This window comes from Polypterus senegalus, chromosome 16 (genome assembly GCF_016835505.1).
Source record: "Polypterus senegalus isolate Bchr_013 chromosome 16, ASM1683550v1, whole genome shotgun sequence".
Classification (NCBI taxonomy): Eukaryota; Metazoa; Chordata; class Cladistia; order Polypteriformes; family Polypteridae; genus Polypterus; species Polypterus senegalus.
Genome location: NC_053169.1, coordinates 39,475,396 through 39,496,336, shown reverse-complemented (window position 1 = coordinate 39,496,336; position 20,941 = coordinate 39,475,396). Strand labels below are relative to the sequence as shown.

Sequence of the window (20,941 nt, the reverse complement as noted above, 5' to 3'; positions counted from 1 at the left end):
GCCTAATCCTGAGCTGTTAAGATCAATGAATGGCCTTTCAGTTAATCAATTCTTAACAATTGAGTTGGGATCAGAAGGGCCCATGTATGAAAACTGCACTTCCTAATTAATAATTCAATAAATGAAAAATTGTTGCACTAGCATCCTGTAAGGCTAAGGCTAACATAGCAGGTAAATGTGCCAGTGAGCGGCAGCGCACAACTTCACTGATAAGGGCCAAGCTATAAACAACCTTGACATGACACAGTGCTTCATGCTTGAGAGAAAAGAAAAAAGACAAGCCTTTAACAATTGCTTCTTTAAGCTCACTCATATGTGCTACTGTATCTTATTATTATTATCACTAAGCTGTATAAAGAAACATTGCCATATAAACGTAAATGCTAGTGTAAAACATATAAAAAGGCCAAGAACGCAGACAGCAGAGCTGTTAAGTCATGGCACACAGCTGCCCAGTGGTCTGACAGAGGCCAAGCTACTGCTTACGTCACAGCACATGTCCAGGAAAAAGTCCCCCAACATTTAATAATCAACTCCTATAGTGTTCAGACTAACTAATATCATAATAAATTGTATTTTAATTTTATTACCTAAGGTATTGATGAGCTCTGATGCTGGTTAATGCCATTTAATTGCTTATATGTTTTATATGCTAGCGCAAGAGCTTATCCTTTACTCACACAGGCAAAGGCCTTACATGCAGTTAGTCAGTCAGTCATTATCCAACCTGCTATATCCTATTACAGGGTCACGGGGGTCTGCTGGAGCCAATCCCAGCCAGCACAGGGCGCAAGGCAGGGCGCCAGCCCACCAAAGGACACACACACACACCAAACACACACTAGGGACAATTAGGGATCACCATGCACCTAACCTGCATGTCTTTGGACTCATCACGCAGACACGGGGAGAACATACAAACTTCATGCAGGGAGGACCCGGGAAGCGAACCCAGGTCTCCTTAGTGCGAGGCAGCAGCGCTTGCCCACTGCGCCACTGTGCCGCCACTACATGCAGTTTGTTTAGTTTTAAAAAAGCTCTGCTCCTGCACTTTTCAAAACAGAGTTTGCCTGCTTGCTTCCTCCGAGAGCATGATGACCTCGTCTCACAGCTTGCCTTGCAGAAACTCAAAAGCAAAGCCAAGTAAGAAGGACAGGCGGCACATTGATTCTTAAATTAAAATTCTCAGCAGGTTTTCCATGGCAGCTTTAACCAGATCAGCATTTTCTTGCTCACCCATATTTAGCACTTCTTTTTAATCTGACTTTAGTTGGAAGGAAATTAAAAGACATCCAGTTCTTTAAGTTGGTAATAAAGTTGTGAAGCACAGCAAAACTACTTGAATTACTGTATTATGAGCCAAAGCTAAATAAAGCTGTTTTGCTTCTTGCCCTTCACCTGATGCTGCCAGGTCAGACTTTGATCCATGACAACCTTAAATTACAGTAAGCAGGTCTAGATATAAAAGATTGTCTTCTCATGGAGAGACCAGTAGGATATAAAGGATGAGTACTGGATCGTTTTTAAACTGCAATTGTCCATCCTCCACTTAAAAAGCCTGATCTAGACTGGTCTAACTTAAATAATTGTAGGCTTGTCGCAAAGCTCCCTTTATGATCTAAGGTGCTTGAGAAGGTCCGAGTTGGTCAACTTTTAGCGGTTATAAATAAGCACAATTATTTCTGAAAAATTTCAGTGAGGATTAAGAGGAAACCACAGCACTGAGACTGCACTCCTTAGGGTCACTAATGACCTCCATAGAAATGAGGACTCAAGCAAGAGCTCAGTTTTAGTTCTCTTTGATCGAAGTGTAGCCTTTGACACCGCTGCTCACTCTATAGTGCTGCACAGACTGAATCACTGGGTTGGCTTATCTGAAACAGCATTCAAATGATTTTCTTCTTTTCTGTCAAATAGAAAATTTAAAGTCAGCAGTGGCAACACAGTATCTTCCACAGCAATCTTAAATGATGGGGTACCACAAGGTTCTATCCTGGGTCCCTTATTATTTTCTGCCTATATGCTACTCTTGGGCTTTATTAGAAAGCATGACATTCAGTTCCATTGCTATGCTGATGTTCTACACATTCACTTTAATGCACACCCACACAGGACCAATTTCCACTGGTCAATCAACTTCACTTGCACTTTTGAATTGTGGAAGGAGCAGAGGTGATTCTAAGGACCCTTGGGGCGCTAGGCAAAAAACTCCATGGGGCCCTCCAACTCATCCTCCCCTGCATCCCGACAGGGTAAAATATATTACCATTATTTTTCTGCAACGTCTACATTAATAAGATAACAGAGAGAACATAATAAATACAAATCCTTTATTTTCATTTTGTGAAACAGATCATATACATAAAACAGTACAATAAACAGAACATTTGGTTAGAAAATAAAAGCACAATAATAATAGTCATTTTCTATACTGCTTAGTCCTGAACAAGGTCTTGGGGGTCTGCTGGAGTTTATCCCAGCTAGCATAAGGTGCAAGGTAGGAACAAACCCTGGACAGGACATCAGTCCATCTCAGGGTGAACACACACGCCCACGGGCCAGTTTAGAATCGACAGTCCACCTAACCTGCATGGGACTGTGGGAGGAAACCCACGCAGACACGAGGAGAACATGCAAACTTCACACAGGGAGGACCAGGGACACGAACCCTGGTCTCCTCACTCTGAGCATTTTAGTTACTTTTTTAAAATTATTTTAACTTTTTGAGGGCTGAATATTTTTTCCAAAAAACATAGTTTTCTGAAAAGTAGTGACGTCACACAAACATCAACATAAAATGTCTGTTGTTGCATGCTGTGGCTGCCAGTATGCCAAGAATGTGCGGCAGGCTTGCTGCCAGGCTGTTTTTGCGTGGCTGGGGCAGCAGAAGCGGTCACTGTCGCAGTGCATTATAATCTGGTTTCTACCTCTTGTCATTGTTAAGTGGCAGACCTCCCGGGCAAACAGTGCCATAGGTGTGTCAGCTGCTTGAACATGTTCAGCACCACGAATAGCTGGGGACCAATCAGCTGAAGCCAGAACCTCACAATCGTCTTCGATCGCTTGTATCAAAATCAGAGTCTGTCAAGTCATAATCCAGTTTAGAGAGAACAGGCAAAATGTCACCCCGGAGCGTTCTGCTTTACACATCCACTTGGATCTCTCGCCAGGTGTCAGGGCCATTTTTGCCATTGTTTGTGCCTTGCTACTCATGGGTGTGTAAGAAATCTCGGTCAAAACCAACAAAGCTAACTTTCTTTCTAGCAACAAGACTCCAGCTAAAACATAATGGTTGGTTTTGTCACAGTTGACAGTTGATTACTATCATCAACTCCTCCTTTTGACAAAAGTCAACATCAGCCCTGAAAGAGTTCAATAAATGTAAGGTGGGGCGGCACAGTGGCGCAGTGGTAGCGCTGCTGCCTCGCAGTTAGGAGACCCGGGTTCGCTTCCCAGGTCCTCCCTGCGTGGAGTTTGCATGTTCTCCACGTGTCTGCGTGGGTTTCCTCCAGGTACTCCTGTTTCCTCCCACAGTCCAAAGACATGCGGGCTGGGTAGACTTTTGGCTACAGCAAATGCAGCCACTATGTCCTCCAGGTCCAGAAATCTTTGACCATTGTGCTCTCAGAAGGTTGTCAGTTCAAATCCTGTAAATGCCAGAAATAATTTCACCTGATTGGGTCCTTGAGCGAGGCCCTTAACCTGCAATTGCTCAGTCCTGGGTATGACGTTAACTTGTATTCAGCCCTGCAAACAGGTCCTCCAATTTACAGGGAAAACTTGCGGGTTGGTGGCAGGACTCCATTCAAACTAGTGCGGTGCTGAGGTGTCACCCGTTGCATGGCTGCTCTCACTTCCTAAATTCGGGTCCTGAAGTGATTTTCAACATTTCATCCTAGTTTTCAACTATCCTTGGGATTTTGTGTTGGGACTTTTGCTTGTATTGGATTTCCTTAATGTTTTTGGCAAATACTATTTCCTTTGTACTCCATGGAACTTCATTGCTATTGAAGAGTACCATTTGCGATGAATAAATCCTTTATTTTATAAAGGTTCTACAAGACCCTTTTTGGGTCTAACCAGGGTTTCTGAAATGATTCCCCCATCTAGTGGGCACTCTATTCCATGTGGCTATAGGACTTTGTGTGAAGAAATACTTTCCATCATTTGTGTGAAAACCAAGTTTTTGTTGAAGAATTGAATTTAAAGTAACAACTGTAATTCACTGTATTAATTCCTTTCATACTGTAATTTCAAACATTTCAATCATGTCAACTCTTAATATCTGTTTGCTTAAACTAAAGAGGTACAACTACTTCAACCCCTTCTTGTGCAGTATTACCAGTCCTGGAATCAGCCTAGTCACTTTTCTCTGGACCTTTCCAGCACAGCTTTATCTTTTTTTGTAATATGGAGACCAAAACCACATACTCTACTCCAGGTGAGGCCTCACTTGTGTGTAATATAACTTAATCATAACCTCCCTTGACATGTATTCCACACATCATGATATACAACCTAACATCGTCTTAACCTTCTTGGTCACTTCTGTGCACTGTCTTCATGCTGACATTGACAAGTCCACTATGACCCCTAGATCCTTGTCATAAGGAGCAATTTCAAGTTTGAGATCTCCCATTGTGTCTTCAGGTCTCACATGTTAACTTTACATTCACTTATGTTACATTTCATTTGATACAAATCTGCCCAAACCTGTATGCCGTCCAAGATCCTCTGTAACAATTTAGCTGATTCTACATCATCTGCTCTTCCATCTATTTTGGCATTATCTGTAATTGTAACCAGTTTATTGTTGATTATATTCTTGTCATTAATGTATATAAAAAAGACTGGCAGGCCCAGCACTGACACCTGAGGGACGCCACTTCTAACATCAACTAATTCTGACAAATGCTTCCCTCACCATAACCCTTTGGCATGAAACAGGGCTGAACTGAAGTCCTCCACACGCACGCCGGTCAGCCCCAGTCACTGTATACATGTGTATTCAACTGTATTCTAGCTAGCTTGGATATTTTATATACCACACCATTTGCACACACTGCCATCTGCTTAGACTTAAGTGTAACCTCCCTTGACGTGTACTCCACACATGGAGTACAGATGAGCTGAACGGGAGTATAAAATGCTGTTTGGTCAAGAAGATGATACGGCCCTTTCATCATGGTCAACAAAACACTCAATCTACCCCTTTGATAATTTGATTAACTGAACAGAAAAGAAATTTAAGCTTTCAGGGAACACACACATTTAGAACAACATAAAATAATTCTCACACTGTACATCGAAAACTATCGATTGAAAGCTTGGTTACATCTCAATTGCAAACTCAGAGACATAAGAGCATCAGGAGCTCTTGCTAAGGAATTTAATTTCTTTCAGAAGATTTTTACTTCTGATGGCCTGATTCATAATCTCCTGGTTGTCAACTGTCATGCAAGGGGCTATAAGCTAGTAATTTAATGAAAGGGCTGGAGAACAAGAAGATAATCTAATGAAAAATCTTATCAAAGAAACCCTGGATTTAATTATAGCTCAGAGTTTAGGAGTTTGTTTTGCCAGTAACAGTCTTGTGGTGCTTTTGCCAATATAAGGAAGAAAGCAGCAAAAAAACAAATACAAAACACTGGATGATGGAGCGTGCGTAGTGTTAGTTAATCATGTGAGTTAATGAACACTGGACAGTTTTAGAAAGTATAAGAATAACAAAAAGACACTGATGGTTGGGCTGCATGGATCAAGTTTTATTTGCTTTGGGTGTCTGAAAAAAAAGTATCCCAATTCCTGTAACTGCATTTGTGTGCCAGTTATAATCACCCCTCTTTACATTTTCTGGTTTATACTGCAAATCACTCTCTTCGGTTTTCACAATGCTGCAGTCCCACTGAGTGAAACAGTTCTTAACACACCTCTAGATTTCCATCTTCTTCCATTATGGTAATTTACCAGGGTTCCGCTTCTTTCATTTACGTCCTATCTCTTCTAACCACCAGGATTTTATTAATCTACCACACGATACAAAACAACAGTATTCTCACAGAGGCTCTTCTGTCCTCTCTCTAGCAAAGCCTAGAAATGAGATCTTTACCCCAACAAGAATCTCAGGCCCTATCCACATTACTGTGTTTTTGTCTAAAAATACGCACAATAGTTCCCTTTTTTGTCCTTTGTTCATGTTATCCCTGTATTTTCATTCTTTGAAAACAAGAGACTTCTGTAATATCATAATTATGAAAACACCATCTTGACATTTAATGTGGGCAGGAGAAATTTTTTTTCAAAATTGAATCGCACTCCTATTTGCTTGTACTTTCTACATGGTCTTTCTCTAATCAGATCCTGCTCGTTACGCCATCTTATTCTCTAACTGGTCAGTCTTCACAGAAGTAAACCATATTCCAACATAGCAGGCATGGAAGTTGCTTTCCATGGCAAGTGTTATATTGCTTATCTGTATGCATCTTAATTGCATTTTGTACAGTTGTAAATGCCGCATTCATGCACAAAAGGCAAATAATTTACTCACTGCTACAGTTTTGCGATAAATACTCTTACTACCGGTGTAACTGTTGAAGATGCAATTTCAGAGCCCCTTGAAAAGTAGATTGAATAAAACTCTGTTGACAGCATTTTAACAATGTCTATTAATTAAACTTGATCCATGCAATAAAGAGGGGTGCTTTAAAGTGGACGGGTGTAGAATGCAGCTGAGCTCACTCACAAGAATACAAGAATGAGATACGAAAGCACAATGCAGTATAGCAAGGATACAGACACACAAATTGATTTATTTTCTCTAGTGAGTTATTTTTACAAATGCTGTTTGGTACAAGATGTGTCCCAATTGCTGTGAACTTTATCATTGGCCGTGTTTTCATTAACAAGATGACCGTTCTGAAGACTATTACCTTCAATTGTGATCAGCTCCTTAAAGAATGTATTTATTTTCTATGCTGTGAATGCACTGACAAGAGTCCTACATGCACTTATAGTTTTGAATATGCATAAACCACAAAGGAATCTGATTTTCACAGGATTCTGATATATTTTTTTTTTTTTTACACAGTCCCTTCAAGAAGTTCTCTGCCAATGCATGAGAGCAAAGGTGTACGTCATTCATATACATGAGTCACACATGCGTGTCGGAGGATCTCCTCACAGGTTTGATGGAGGTATGTGATAACCCACCAGGGCAAGTGGGGGTGCTATCACTAGCAGTCTCTTCTCCTTCTCTCTGCACAGCTTGAGAAACCACCCAGTGAGGGCACTTAGCCCCACCCCTTCCGATTGGCACACTATAAGAAGCCTGGTTGCCCCATAGGAGGCATCACTCCCTAATAAGAACAACCCGCCAGACAGGGCTCCCTTATTTCTGACAACCCAAAGGGCTTGTTGTCTTGTTGTTGTTATTGAGTGCCTATTTACTTTACTACCTAAAGGCATGACTTTTTCTGTGGATGAACATATTAAACAGGATGACCCATTTGGTGTCCCAACTTTTCATTTTTCTTGGCCTGCCCTTCCTGCACCCAGCAACAGCATGTTTGGCTGTTTCAGTGTGGACAAAGGTGCTTTTCCAAATGATGTGAAAACTAGTGATCATTTTAATTTAAAGACCTAGCAGTGTGAATGTAGCCTTAGCCCTCACTCACACCCTTTGCCAACCAAAATTCTGACAACTGGATTGTCAGCTCCTGACCTTATTCAAAATATGCCAATGGCATTCAAACTTCCAGTCTCCAGCTCTGGCATGCACTGAAGCTTCACCCATCTTCCAGTAATCCACCATTTTTTTCTTTTGCTCGTAATCACAACATTCGTGATAATGTGTTTATACTGCTTAAGCTTATCTGTTCTCTTAAAATTGGAAACTTTCCTTGTTCAAATTGTTGGTTCAGTTTTGACTGTGTCGTCTACTCATTTCTAATTGTTGTTTAATCTGTTCCACCTTTATTGCCAATATTTTGTTTAGTTTTTCATTTAAATTTATGCATGTTTTTTTCTTGTTTTAAAGTCTTTGTCAGGGATGCCAGGGGCCATGACCCAGCCGGGACGCCAGGAGGGACCGGAAGAGGGTCAGAGCCCTGCCTGGATCACGTGGGGTTTGCCTTCCGGGTTGCTTTGTGGGCCACGGGTCAAAGGCATGGAAACCCTTCCCTGTAGGGGCCCGTGGTCACCGCCAGGAGGCGCCCCGATGTCTTGGAGACTTGTTGCCCCTGCACTTCCGCCACACCAGGAAGTGCTGGGGGGAAGACCTTGGGTGTTACCCGGAGGGCTGTCAGGAGGACAGCCGGCACTTCCACCACGCTGGGGCGTGGCCTACGGAGGAATGCCGGGAACACCTGCTGCTCATCCGGGCACTCTTTAAAGGGCCGTCCTTCATACATTCGAGGCTGGAGTCGGGTGGAAGTAGGACAAGGCAGGAGCAGAGAGGATGAAGGCGGCCCGAAGCAAGGCGTCGTGAGGCCAGGACTTTGGGAAGGGGTTTGTGCACTTGTGTGGGTCTGTGTGACCAAAGGACTGGGGTCTTTGTGACCAGAACAGTTGTATATATTGTAAATAAACGTGTGGTGGTTGTGCAAAACAAGATGTCTGCCTGTCTGTGCCCGGGTGCTGTTGACATCTTTTTATTGTTTTATTGTGTTTTTGCAATAAAAGATTATTCTGTCATTTTTTTTCATTTATGCTTATTTTGTGCATAATTGCTTTAGTGTTTGATATTTTATTTATTTATTTGTTTGTGATATTTCACTCATTGCTTATCTTTATAATTATGTCTCCTAATAACAATATTATTATTTAATAATAATAATATTGTAGCATCCCGGCCAGGCTAAAGCCCTCTGTGGGGATGGGGGAACGTGACTATTGGGTCGATCGAAGAAGGGCGGAGAATGGCGCGGAGGACTGGCATCAGATGTTCGATGGACAGGAAAGGGATGAAAAGGGGTGGCACCCTGAATGGAGGGGCAGGGAAAGGAGGCAGTTTCCTTAGGAGGCATTAGCTCTCCGGAAATGTGTTCTTTTGAAATTGCGGCATGTTAAGTAACCGAAAAATATAGAAATATGACAGAAAAGGCGATATCCCTCCCATTGTGATTACGGCGGTACAAAACACATGAGAGAAATATACTATAGCTTACTATACTGGCGATTTTACGCGGTTACAGACGGGAAGCCTATGACAGACTCTATCCAGGTGTGGGAGTCTGGTTCTACACAGTCTGCCATTTTTTGTCACCACGCTGATAGGATTTTTCCAGACAGAGGTCCGACAGCTTCAAAGGGTTTGGCTGTTGTCCAAGCCTTTTAATACTGTCTGCTTCACTTGCTGGTCTTCTCTGTCTCCAAACAAGGGCAGGTAGGGACTGAACTCCTCCTCCACAAAATACAGAAATAGCACAATGCCTACATGCCGGTTCTCATTCTCCCAACAAGGAAAGAAGATTTTTGTACTGACAGAGGACAGAAATACTATTTATTCTGTGTTTAGGCTGACTATACAATCCTCCAGTTGTCTTTGGCTATCTAATCTAATGCTTGGTTGGCAATTCTAAATGCTGAGCCCCTGTGTGCCAAACGTAGCATACACATGTGAATGGATCCTTTAACAGTGTTGTCCAGATATAGTGACAGAAATATTAAAGAAAAATGTATTATAACAGAGGCAGGGATTTGGTTTTTTTTTCTGGAGGGTTCGAGCAGGACGACGTAAAGGAGACGATGCATGTGAATGCAACGGTTTTGTTTTTTTGGTTGATTGACGGCATCTCTCCGGACATAACAATGGGAGATTCATAGACAATTTCAAATAGTTTAAGTCCAAAGTTTTTCATTTTGCTTGCACAATCGTGCAACTTTTTTTTGACTGTTCCAGTAAACTTTTCTCTGATCCCTTGTCTCCCTGTGTTTCTCCTTTTTTGAACCTGACATGTTCTGGTCGCTACAATAAATGTATTTATAGAACACCTTTCCAAAGCCTATACTACACTGTTATACTCTCCTCAATTTTATTAATATACAGGTTTTAAATGATTTTTTATATGAAAATGCTTTTTTTTTTTTGCAATTTGTTATTATTTGTTTCCTTTCCCTCACAAAAAGCATCTTGCTCAATAGAACCGTTTTCAACTGTTCTACTGCACAATCTTTTTCTTTACATTTAATTAGACAGCATGCAACTACAACCCAAGCAACCTTTTAATCAAATGCATGTTTAACTTGTCCTCCCTCCACATTTACTGTGATGGTATTTAGATTGTCATGACCTAGGCTGTGTTTAAAAGCTAAACTGCCCATAAGAACATTTAATAATGTCAATTTTGGTTTTGCTGACCTAATGACAGCTTCTGGGTTCTTCCCAGCTGGCCTTACATCACAGGTTGATACAGAATAATTAAGTTTGTTACATGCATAAATGTAAAAGTATTAAAAAATCAATATGCAATGCCTGCAAAAAGTATTCACCCCGTTGACAAAGGGTTTTACTTGGCATTTTTGACACTAATCAAGAGAAAAAGACTCTGTAATGTCAAGTGAAAACAGATTTCTGTAAAATGGTCTAAATTAATTGAAAATAAAAAAAAAAATAAAAATAACTGATCCCATAAGTATTCACCCCTTAGTATGAAACACTTAGATCCTCACTGGTGCAGCCCAGTGGTTTTAGAAGCCCCAGAATTAGTTCAATGGAGACCACTGGTTGGGTTTCTCGTGATTGAAGTCTAAATGTCCCTGTATCTGGAAGGGGTAACTTATGGTGAGTCAGTAATGTGGCCTAATGCACACAATGAAGACAACAAACACTCCAGGCAACTCCATGAGAAGGTGACTGAAAGGCACAAGTCAGGGGATGGAAACACTCCATGTCACTGAAAATCCCTAGGAGTCCAGTTAAGTCGGCCATTAAGAAATGGAAAGAATATGACAGATGTAAATCTTCCAAGAAAAAACTGAGCAATTGTGCAAGAAGACAAGTGTGGGAGGCCACCAAGAGAGAGACCTGTCATGGAGGTACAAACTACAGCAACTGAGACTATACAGACTGTGATGACAACTAACTACTGCCCAGGAGATTAAACAGTCACAATGATATGGGAGATTGGCAAAGAAAAAGTCACTGTTAAAAAAATGCACACGACATCTTGGCAAGAGTATACCAGTAGGAACATGATAGATTCTAAAGTCAGCTGGGAGCAGCCTGTATCATCAGATTAGACCAAAATTGAGCTTTCTTGCCTTCAGATTAAGCCAAACACTGCACATTATCAAAAACACACCGTCTCTGTCATAAAGCATAGTGATAGCAGCATCAGACTATGGGGGTCCTCCTCAGCAGCAGGCCCTGGAAGGGTTGTGAAGGTAGAAAGTACAATAAATGCAGCAAAAATGAGAAATCTTGTAGGATGCAGTCTGCAAGAAACCTGCACTTTGCGAGAAGATGTGATTCCAGCAAGGCAACAACCTCAAGCATAAAACCCAATCTACGATGGAATGGATTCAAAACAGCAATGTTAATGTCCTAGAGTGGCCAAATCAGAGTCCAGATCTCAGTAAACTTGAGGCCGGACAGTCTTTGTCAAAGGCTCTTCACTCACAATCAACATGTAACCTGACAGAACTGGAACAAATTTATAAAGAAGAATGGAGACAAAGTGCAGTGTCCAGACATGCAAAGCTGATAAAGAGAGACCTGTCCACACAGACTCAAGGCTGTCAGGGCTGCCAAAGGTGCATTTACTAAGTACTCACTTGAAGAGGGTGAATACCACTTCCAGAAATGTCCACTAGGGATGATTTCCCATCAAACTCTGACTTGATATAAGGCCAAATGCAGGATCTTTATAAAATAATTTTATTCTCAGAAAATGCTCTGTTACTCTGTGAAGCTCCAAAGAGCAGAATTAAGAGGCTGCCAGCAACACAAGGCAATCCAAGCACACATCCCCATCTAACATGGCTGCTACAGGTCTGTGATGTCAAGCTGGACTTGCAAAGCATCATGGGGCGCTGGGAAAAAAAAAGTTTGTCTAAGCTAGCTGCAGAGCAAGCTCACCAGTGAACCCAGCAAACTTCCAGGAAAAAATGCTTTGGTGCATTTTTCCAATCAAAACTACTTACTGCTATTCATATTATGTGAGATACAATACATGAGAACTAGAAGACATCATAAGCTAAGCCTAGTGTCTTTAATCTCATTGTCACAACTGATTTATGAAAATATGCAAACTTTGGTAAATAAAGGAACCAGTACCATTACTGCTGTTTCGCCACAGCTCCGCAACGTTTTAGACAGCAATAGTCCGACAGTGCCAGGACTCATTTTATCCCATTGGACATCATCAAACTAGTACTTTGCAGGTAGTTAACACAGAGGAATAGATATTGACTTGTCTCTATAACTCCATGTTGATTTTAAGATTCCAGCAACAGATGCATTCATGATAGTGAGCAAAGTGGTTACCCATAGATATGGAACTCCATCATGAAGGGTTATTGTAAATGGGGTCCACTATAACAAAAAGGAGTGATTCATTGGTCTAAGGTGATTTTTCCTGCATGCCCTGTGGCCTTCTTCAGGTGATCAGGTTTAACGGTTTATTATCAGCTCACAGCGCACTGCCTTATAGCTAACGCTGCCTTTGGCCAGGTTCTCCTTGCTCTCCTAACCATTATCTACAGCAGTTCACACACTCCACTACTTATGTCACTGTTGCTGTCATTGGACTTGTGCAGTTCTCTGCAACTGGGAGCCGGATTGCATCGCCGGGTTGCAGGTGGTACAAATTTTTGGTATCAGCCATAACACCCATCCGATTTAAATAAACCACAGGTTGAAAGTCCAAAAGATATGAAGCAATTTCACTCATAGAACAGTCAATCAATTCCAAATAAACATAGGCAGTATCAAACTGAATAGAAAGAAGCCCAATAAATGGTGCCACATTGGTAATCATTGCTGACTCACAAACTCCTGAGCCAGAGTTTGAATCACATCTTGATCACTGTTTGTTCTGAGTTTGCTCATTCGCCCAGTGATTGTGTGGATTATTTAGGAGTTAAGCATGGGCAATTAGAGGACATCTTCAAGGCTCGAACCAGGTGAGAAATTTCACCCCAAGTAGAGAGGGATCTCTGTCAGTAATACAATCTTCTTTTACACATGCAGCTTACAGGGACACCGGTCGGAGGACAAATTAAATCATTTCCACACCAACTCTGGAAGCTCTGCCCCTCCCAGGAGACTGATTTAAAACAAGGGCCACCTAAAGTGGATGTTCTCTATGGACCCATGACTGATGGAGACACAGTTCCAAATCTGAAGCAACGTTTCTTTGAACCCTTTTGATCACAGCAGACATTGCTGTTTTACACCCTCATGTGCTCTTTTATTTAACAACTTAGTATTCCACCATTAAATGTGGTTTACCATGGTGGTACCTTAAGCCTTCATGCCGTCTCTCCCTTTATTTTCACACTGGATAATCTGGTTTTCCCCAACATCCCAACAACATGCATGTTAGATCAACTGTAGACGTTAAGTCTGCCCCATATGAACAAGTGGACCTGCAGATGGGCTTGAGTCCTTTCTGTGGTTGAGTTCTGCTATGGTGCCCTGACAGACACAGACTCCCTGTATCTCTGAAGCAGACAGTTAGGTTAAGGACTCAAACATGATGGCTGGATACAGAGGGACAATTTATTGACTGTATATTCAGATATTCAGTCAAACTTCAAAGTTGAATGCACAATTCTTAGGCTGCATGTAATCCCTAAATAATTTTTGCTTTTATATTTTATGAAAAGAATTCTGGTCACCTTGAAGGTTTCTTGTTATTTTAACTTAAGATGTCACTGTTAAGTCTGCTTAATCCATTTCAGTATTGGAGGGGCTTTTATCCTTTCCCTGCATCATCCCAGCGTTGAATCCCTGCAGTAAATTGGGAAAATCTGGAGTACCCTGGAAAAAACTCTTGCAGACAATAGAAGGCAGATACATACATTTCACAGTGACTGGGCCCAGAGTTCAAAACCAGGACACCTGATTTGTGCAAGCCACTGTATTTCCAGGCCTCCCATTTTATTTCCAAAGAAAAAGATGTAGTCTTCATTGCCATTTGAAGATTTCAGGGTAGTATTTGAGGATATACTCCCAAATGGAGGGCTAATACCAAAAATAAGGATGGGAGAAGTAAAGGAGGCACTGAAAAGAGTGAAGAATGAAAAGGCAACAGGACCAGATGAAGTACCAGTGGAAGGAATTGAGGGAAGGGTGGAAAGTGTGCTGTGTGATCAAAAGCCAAAGATCTATGAACATGAGAGAATACCAGATAAGTGGAAGAACAAAGCTATTGTACCCATTTATAAGAAAGTTTATAGTCAGAATTACGGAAAATATATAGAAGGATAAAGCTGATATCAAACGAAATGAAAAAGGTTACAGAGAGAAGGCATAGTGAAGAGACCACCATAGTGGAAGAGCAGTTTGGTTTAATGCCAGAGAGAGGAATAATTGATGCATTCTTTACATTGAAACAGATCATATGGAAGCATTGAGAAAACAAAGGATTGCAAATGGTGTTAATCATGTCAATAGAGTGCCACATCAAAAGGTCTAGAGGTGCATAAGAAAGAAAGGAGGGCTAGAGAAGTATGTGAGGATTGTCCAGGATATGTAAAAGAGAGTGAGGATTCGGGATAAAAGCAGTGTTGGGGTAACAGACAAGATCCCAGTTTCAGTAGGTCTCCACCAGGGATCTTCTTTAAGCCCTTACATATTTGAAATTGTTATTGATGTTTTAAATCATGGGATAAAAGACCAAATTCCCAGGTCCTGGCTTTTTGCTGATGACACTGTGTTAAGTAGCACCAGAAAGGAGGGTATGGAGAGGAAGTTGGAAGAATGGAGAATGACTTTGGAAGACAGAGGATTGAATATACACTGGAAGAACACAGAATATTTGAGGATATTCTGCAGGTAGAAATATTGAAAAAGCATTAGACTGGAGAAGGAGGTTAGGGACCAAGCTGTGGGGAAAGGGTTGATTAGGTACATCAACCTTACATAGATGTGGAAAAGATGAAAAGAAGAAGTATTCATTGCCAAGGTCTAGTCTGTCTACATCTTCCCCACCTATGCCTGCCACTAACCTGGAACTGCACCTGACTGTCACCCTTTGTCTTTCAGACACAAGAAAATTCTATGTCATCATTTCAGGTTATATAGGTTGCCCAGCCACCAGGCACTCAGCAGCAAATGCCACTCAAAGACCTAGCTCCAGAAGTGAGTTCCGGAAAACCATCCCCAGCAGAGTACACTTTCTTTTAATTTGTACCACAAGTGCAAGTGGCAGAAATGAGGTTTCTTTGAAGGCTGGTTGGGGTGACACTCCATGATGGGCTCTCTCTACAGCTGATCCAGGCACTCCCCATGGTGGAAAAACCCTGTGGCAGACTCAAGACACACTGGAGGAATTATATCTATCAGCTGGCTTGGGAATACCTGGAAATTCTGCAGGAAGAGCTAGAATCTGTACCTGGAGATAGGGAGGTCTGGGCTGACCTACTTGATCTGCTTCTACCACGACCCTCACCAGGATATATATCCAGCCATCCATCCATCATCCAACCCGTCATATCCTAACTACAGAGTCACAGGGGTCTGCTGGAGCCAATCCCAGCCAACACAGGGTGCAAGGCAGGAAACAAACCCCGGGCAGGGCGTCAGCCCACCACAGACCAGGAAATATGGTTTTAGAAAATGAGGTGAGACAAGATAAAAAAAAAAAATGTAAAAGTTAGATTAACTGACAACTCCATTTTGTGTGAGTGTGAGTATATAATACAGTGTGAAAGAAATTCAAAAAATGTCTTTGATAGAGTGCCAAGATATCATGAGGATAAGCTTCCCTTGACCCTGAACTGGAACTGGCAGGATTCATAAATGAATGAATGAATGAAAGGTAATAATGAAGCTCTGTATGCAGGTAATAATACATTTTTTAAATTATGCAGAGTGTAGACCTTGGAACAAATACTGTAGTTTATTAACAAGAAAATTAAGAAAATTTAACTGATCTCACATACTGAAATTATTTTTGTTGCCACAACCAATTCAGGCAGACTTGTAAAGCCAAATCACCAAGTGTTACTGTTTGCTTGAATTGTTTACAGAACCAGCCCAGTTGTCTAACAGTTTTACTGAATGGCTTTTTCCTGATATTGATTCACTTTTCTGCATCAGCTCAAAAGCGCCTCTCTCTTTTCATTAAGGATTCAGGGTATTTTACAATCTGAGCGTGAGATCATACAGATCAAATCACCATTGTCTGGGTGGCTGCTCTGTTTTAACTGTCCTATCCAAAATGTGGCAAAGTAATACAACCCAAAAGACCTGAAGCTAGAAGTGCACGCTAAAAGAAATTTGTTGAGGAAATGGTGGGAATATGCAGAGACAGGTAGTTTGCAATTTGTACAAAAGTGTTTTGTTTTTACTTGTAATCTTTAGTAGTCAAACTCCATTACAATCCCCAGATTATACAACAGAGGAGCTTCAGTACATCCTGCAGGGGTTATATATTTACACAGCATTATGCTGCCTTTAGATATGAAATTAACACAAAAGAATCGCAGCTCCGTGTCACCGCCTCAGACTTGAATGAACAGGCAGCATCTCATGGATGACATGTTACATGTTCTGCACTTCAGGGAGTCTAAGATGTCTCGATGCACACACGTTCTGCAGTTGACTTATGGCAATCTTGATAGTACTGCACCAATTTATGCCCACGTAAGTGCAGCCAGCTCTCAATACTCTCTACGTGATTGTTCAAAATATCAAATGAATGGAGTTTTTCTTTTTTAAACAATTCAGGGCATCTTAAGTAAAATTAAGACGAATAATATTGTGCCATCTCAGTTGTATTGTCTTTTGTCTCCTTCGGCCGAGACGTCAAGAGTGAGTTGGGCTCGCTTGTGGACCAGCTGAATAATCTGATTATCATTTGACTCAACTTTTGTCACAGTTCTGTAGCAACACAGTGTAAAAGCAAGAAGTGCAGAAGAGCTGACTAGCAAACTGCTGCCAACACAAAATCATTTCCATTCTCACTGGAGGAAGATGTTGAATCGAAGCTCCCATGTGAACAACCCACTTAGTATTCAAAGGTAGATTGCTTTTGTATCGTTTTGCTTTTTGAACAATTTGATAGCTGAGATATATGTGCATTTTTCAGTTTAGATTGGTGCCTACCTACAATATCATTGCCCTGGCACGTGAATGGCAACACATAGAGCACCATGTGCATCTCTCCTGACTCACCATTCTACTGCTGCCATTTTAATTGGGATAAACTGCTTATTAAAATATTTTACTCAGACAATTAATGTGTTCAGGTTTGGTTCTTGTTTTGTGCCCTATGCAACAGGGAAAAGCTCTGGCCTCCCACAATCCTTAACAGCAATGATTGGATGAATGGACACTTTTACATTTCATCCATCTTCCAGAGTTAGAAATATCAATTAAATTTGTGTGAAACCGAAGCATGTGATGTTCAGGGAGTTGCTCTGCATCATAACAAAAGTCTTTGGTAGACATTAAATGACTAACACCTTATCCTCCACAGTATGATGCTTATCTTATGAAGAGATCTGCTAACAAACCATTGATTCTTTACAGAAACTGGATCAAATACTGTTAATGCTCAGATGCTTGTTAATAAAATCTGAGATGGTCTTTTCATCTTCTAAAAATGAAGTGCAGTAATAGGATAGAGAGATGATATATATCAGAAAATGTAACATCTACATGGGGGCACGGTCGACATGCCATGTTGCCTCATTGGGTGGTGGCCTGTCACCTCGTAAAAGGTGACGCATTATATGATCGAGCACAACCATCATAGATGGGTATGGCACACCCCCTGCATTTGGCCTTGCCCCATTCTCAGGTCTTGGAAGGCAAATTCGAAATACTACAGCATTATTGTGCAGCCCATCACCTGATATACTTCTGTTGAATGGCCCGTGTTGAATGCGTTGAGGAATTGCCTTAATGTGTGGCCCATCACCTTGTGCAAGGGGGTGATTATTTGAGTTATGCCTTTCCCTGTCATCTGACATCCTTACTCAGAATTCCTCAGCAAATGTAAATGAAAGGTGACACGAAGTGCATCAACTGTCCAACCTAACTGTTCAGTGTGAATCCTTTCTATCTCACTCTTGAGTACTAACTGAGGTATTGTGGCTGTGTGGTGCTTATTTAAAGCAGTCTCGGCAAATCTCACGAGGAAAAACTGGGCGGGGATTAAAATAGCCACACCCACTTGGATTAAAATAGCAGGTCAATACAGTTTCATTCTGTACAATGGCATGGTGGCACAGTGGTTAGTATTCAAGTCCTGATCAGGATATTTTGTGTGTGAGGAGTTTTAATGTTTGCACATAATTTTTTTCTTCTTTCCCATACACAATGGGTTAACTGATCCTTTACGGGTGAGTACTGAGTATGGCTGAGTAGATAGATAGATAGATAGATAGATAGATAGATAGATAGATAGATAGATACTTTATTAATCCCAAGGGGAAATTCACATAATCCAGCAGCGGCATACTGATACAAAAAAACAAAATTAAATTAAAGAGTAATAAAAATGCATGTAAAAGCAGCCAATAACTTTGAGTAATGTTAGCATTTACTCCCCTTGGTGGAATTGAAGAGTCGCATAGTGTGGGAGAGGAACGATCTCCTCAGTCTGCCAGCGGAGCAGGACAGTGACAAAAGTCACTGCTGTATTCCACATCGCGCATTTCCATCCAGTTTGTCTTTCATTACGCCGGACTCACTCCAACACCCTCATCACGAGAGACCCCGGGGTCGGATCATTTTCCACCATCGCCGAGGATACACGGTGAGGCTGTTCCATTTTGTTCCGGGAATTACAAACACTCCATATATCGGTTAACCAGTCATCTGCATTCAGGACAATTGTTACTCTGACTCAAGTTCACGACCGTCCATTTCCGTGCTTCATTCATTCTTTTTTGATATTTGTGTTGTTTGTTATATGTTGCAAGGGCAAGGGAGGGGTTGTTATATTCATATAGGGATTTGTCACGGTGTTGCTTTGGTGGAGGGATATTTATAATTTGTTTAGCTTGTCTGTTTCATTTAATACAATTTATCAGTTTAAGTTTACATATCTGCTTTTCTTTTGTGCTTTTTTACTCCTTCGATTGTGGGGGAAAGGTTTAATTTGTTAAAGGTACGGCTTGATTAAGATTTAACCTCAGCAATTAATCCAGGCCACAGGTCTTGGAGATGTAGCTGCCGGCCGGGTAAGGGGTCGGCCGTTACAACTTGAGTTTATCAGCTTGCATAATTACAGGTTTTGAGGTCAGACAAATTATTAACAATGCAAATGGCCATCAAAGGCATAATGTCTTCCATACTGTTATCCAAAGGTATCCAAGTTTTAACACCAGCGTGACCTTCAGGCTGACATGTTTCAGAATCACCTCTTCCTGAAGGCCAGACACTGTAAATGATATTCATCAGTGGCCCTTAAAATCAACAAGAACTACAAGCCACAGTGGGTCCACAGGACCGAGTTTGGGAACCACTGATGTAAAAAGTTTTTCGTCAACATTCTAAAGACGCAAAGGTCACGACAATCGGTGCTCTAAGCTGGGGTATGTGGTTGTGTGCATGGAATGCCCTCGGAAGAACTGATGCTGCATCTACGGCTGGTTCCTGCTATAGACCTAAAGCTGCTGGGAAAGCCATCAACTCTCCATGATCCTCTAATGGAAAACAAGGATTCAAAAATGGGTGGATAAATGGATCATTAGAATGTCAAACAGGATGTCTATGCATTTTAATGTCATATGTGATGGTTTATAGAATTGTGTCATTACCTCAGTACTACACAGTTATTTAAGTACTGTTGTATGGAATACATGTTTCACTGTAAGCACAAATTTATGCAAATCTGTAATTTTCAATATCAAAATTTAAGAATCATTTTAGAATTTTTGTAATCATTTCCAAGCTAAAGTTAAAAAACAATTTTCCTTATTTACCCAAGGTTCATTGTATAAATTCCAACTTCTCCCAAGCTTATCTAATACCAATATGTAATCAACAAATTATATATTATTAATAATATTAAATACAATATTGCACTAATCGATTAACACTCTTAATTACAACTTTACTTTGTTACCCATCTTTGTTTTGACTGTGACTGACCCAGCAGACAGTTGATGATCTGGCTTTTGAGTTGTCAGTCCTTGGATCTGTGTTGGGTTCAGTAGCGGATTTGTCTTTATTCACCTTTGGTTTTTTTTTCTTAGGCGTCACTGTCTTCCATAGTGGTCCAAATTAATTCACTAAGAAAGAAAAATAATAAGATCAGCCCATTGACTAACAAGCCGTTATTCCTACTTTATATACTGTAGACTATGTATACAGTATGGTAGACAGCACAAGTTTCTCTAAGGGTACTGGAGTCCTATCAGATGTTTGCACCCCGATTTTCTTGAATGAGTGATCTTGCTTGCAACATTCAGCCCCCCAAGAAGTTTTCAGATTTTATTGTTGTACAGCATTAAATTACAATGGATATAATTTGGCTTTTTAACATTGAACAAAAGAAAAAAAAATCTTTAAAATGAAAGTGAAAAAGGAAATCTGAAAGAGGTCTAAATTAATTCTAAATGTAAAACACAAAATAATTGTAAAGGAGCGGTAAGTAGAAGCGTCTCTGCCTTAAACGTTTTCTTACAGGTTGAACATGCCTGCCTCTCCTTTGTAATTATTTGCTATACTCTTTCCTTCACTAAAATTAATTCTAACTTAATACTATCTGGGGCATTTAGTTTATTCTAGTGTCCCTTTCAGGATCTTATTGTTGCTTGACCA

The 20,941-nt window shown here is 40.9% G+C and overlaps 1 long non-coding RNA gene across 1 annotated transcript in view; it reads right to left on the bottom strand.

Annotated features, from left to right (window-relative positions):
* LOC120516840 overlaps window positions 1–20,405 on the bottom strand; it is a 35,586-nt gene extending 15,181 nt beyond the window's left edge. The window contains exon 1 of the long non-coding RNA XR_005630928.1: window positions 20,270–20,405. This is a non-coding gene — a long non-coding RNA (uncharacterized LOC120516840). The remainder of the gene's footprint in view (window positions 1–20,269) is intronic.
* Between the last annotated feature and the right edge of the window lie 536 nt (window positions 20,406–20,941).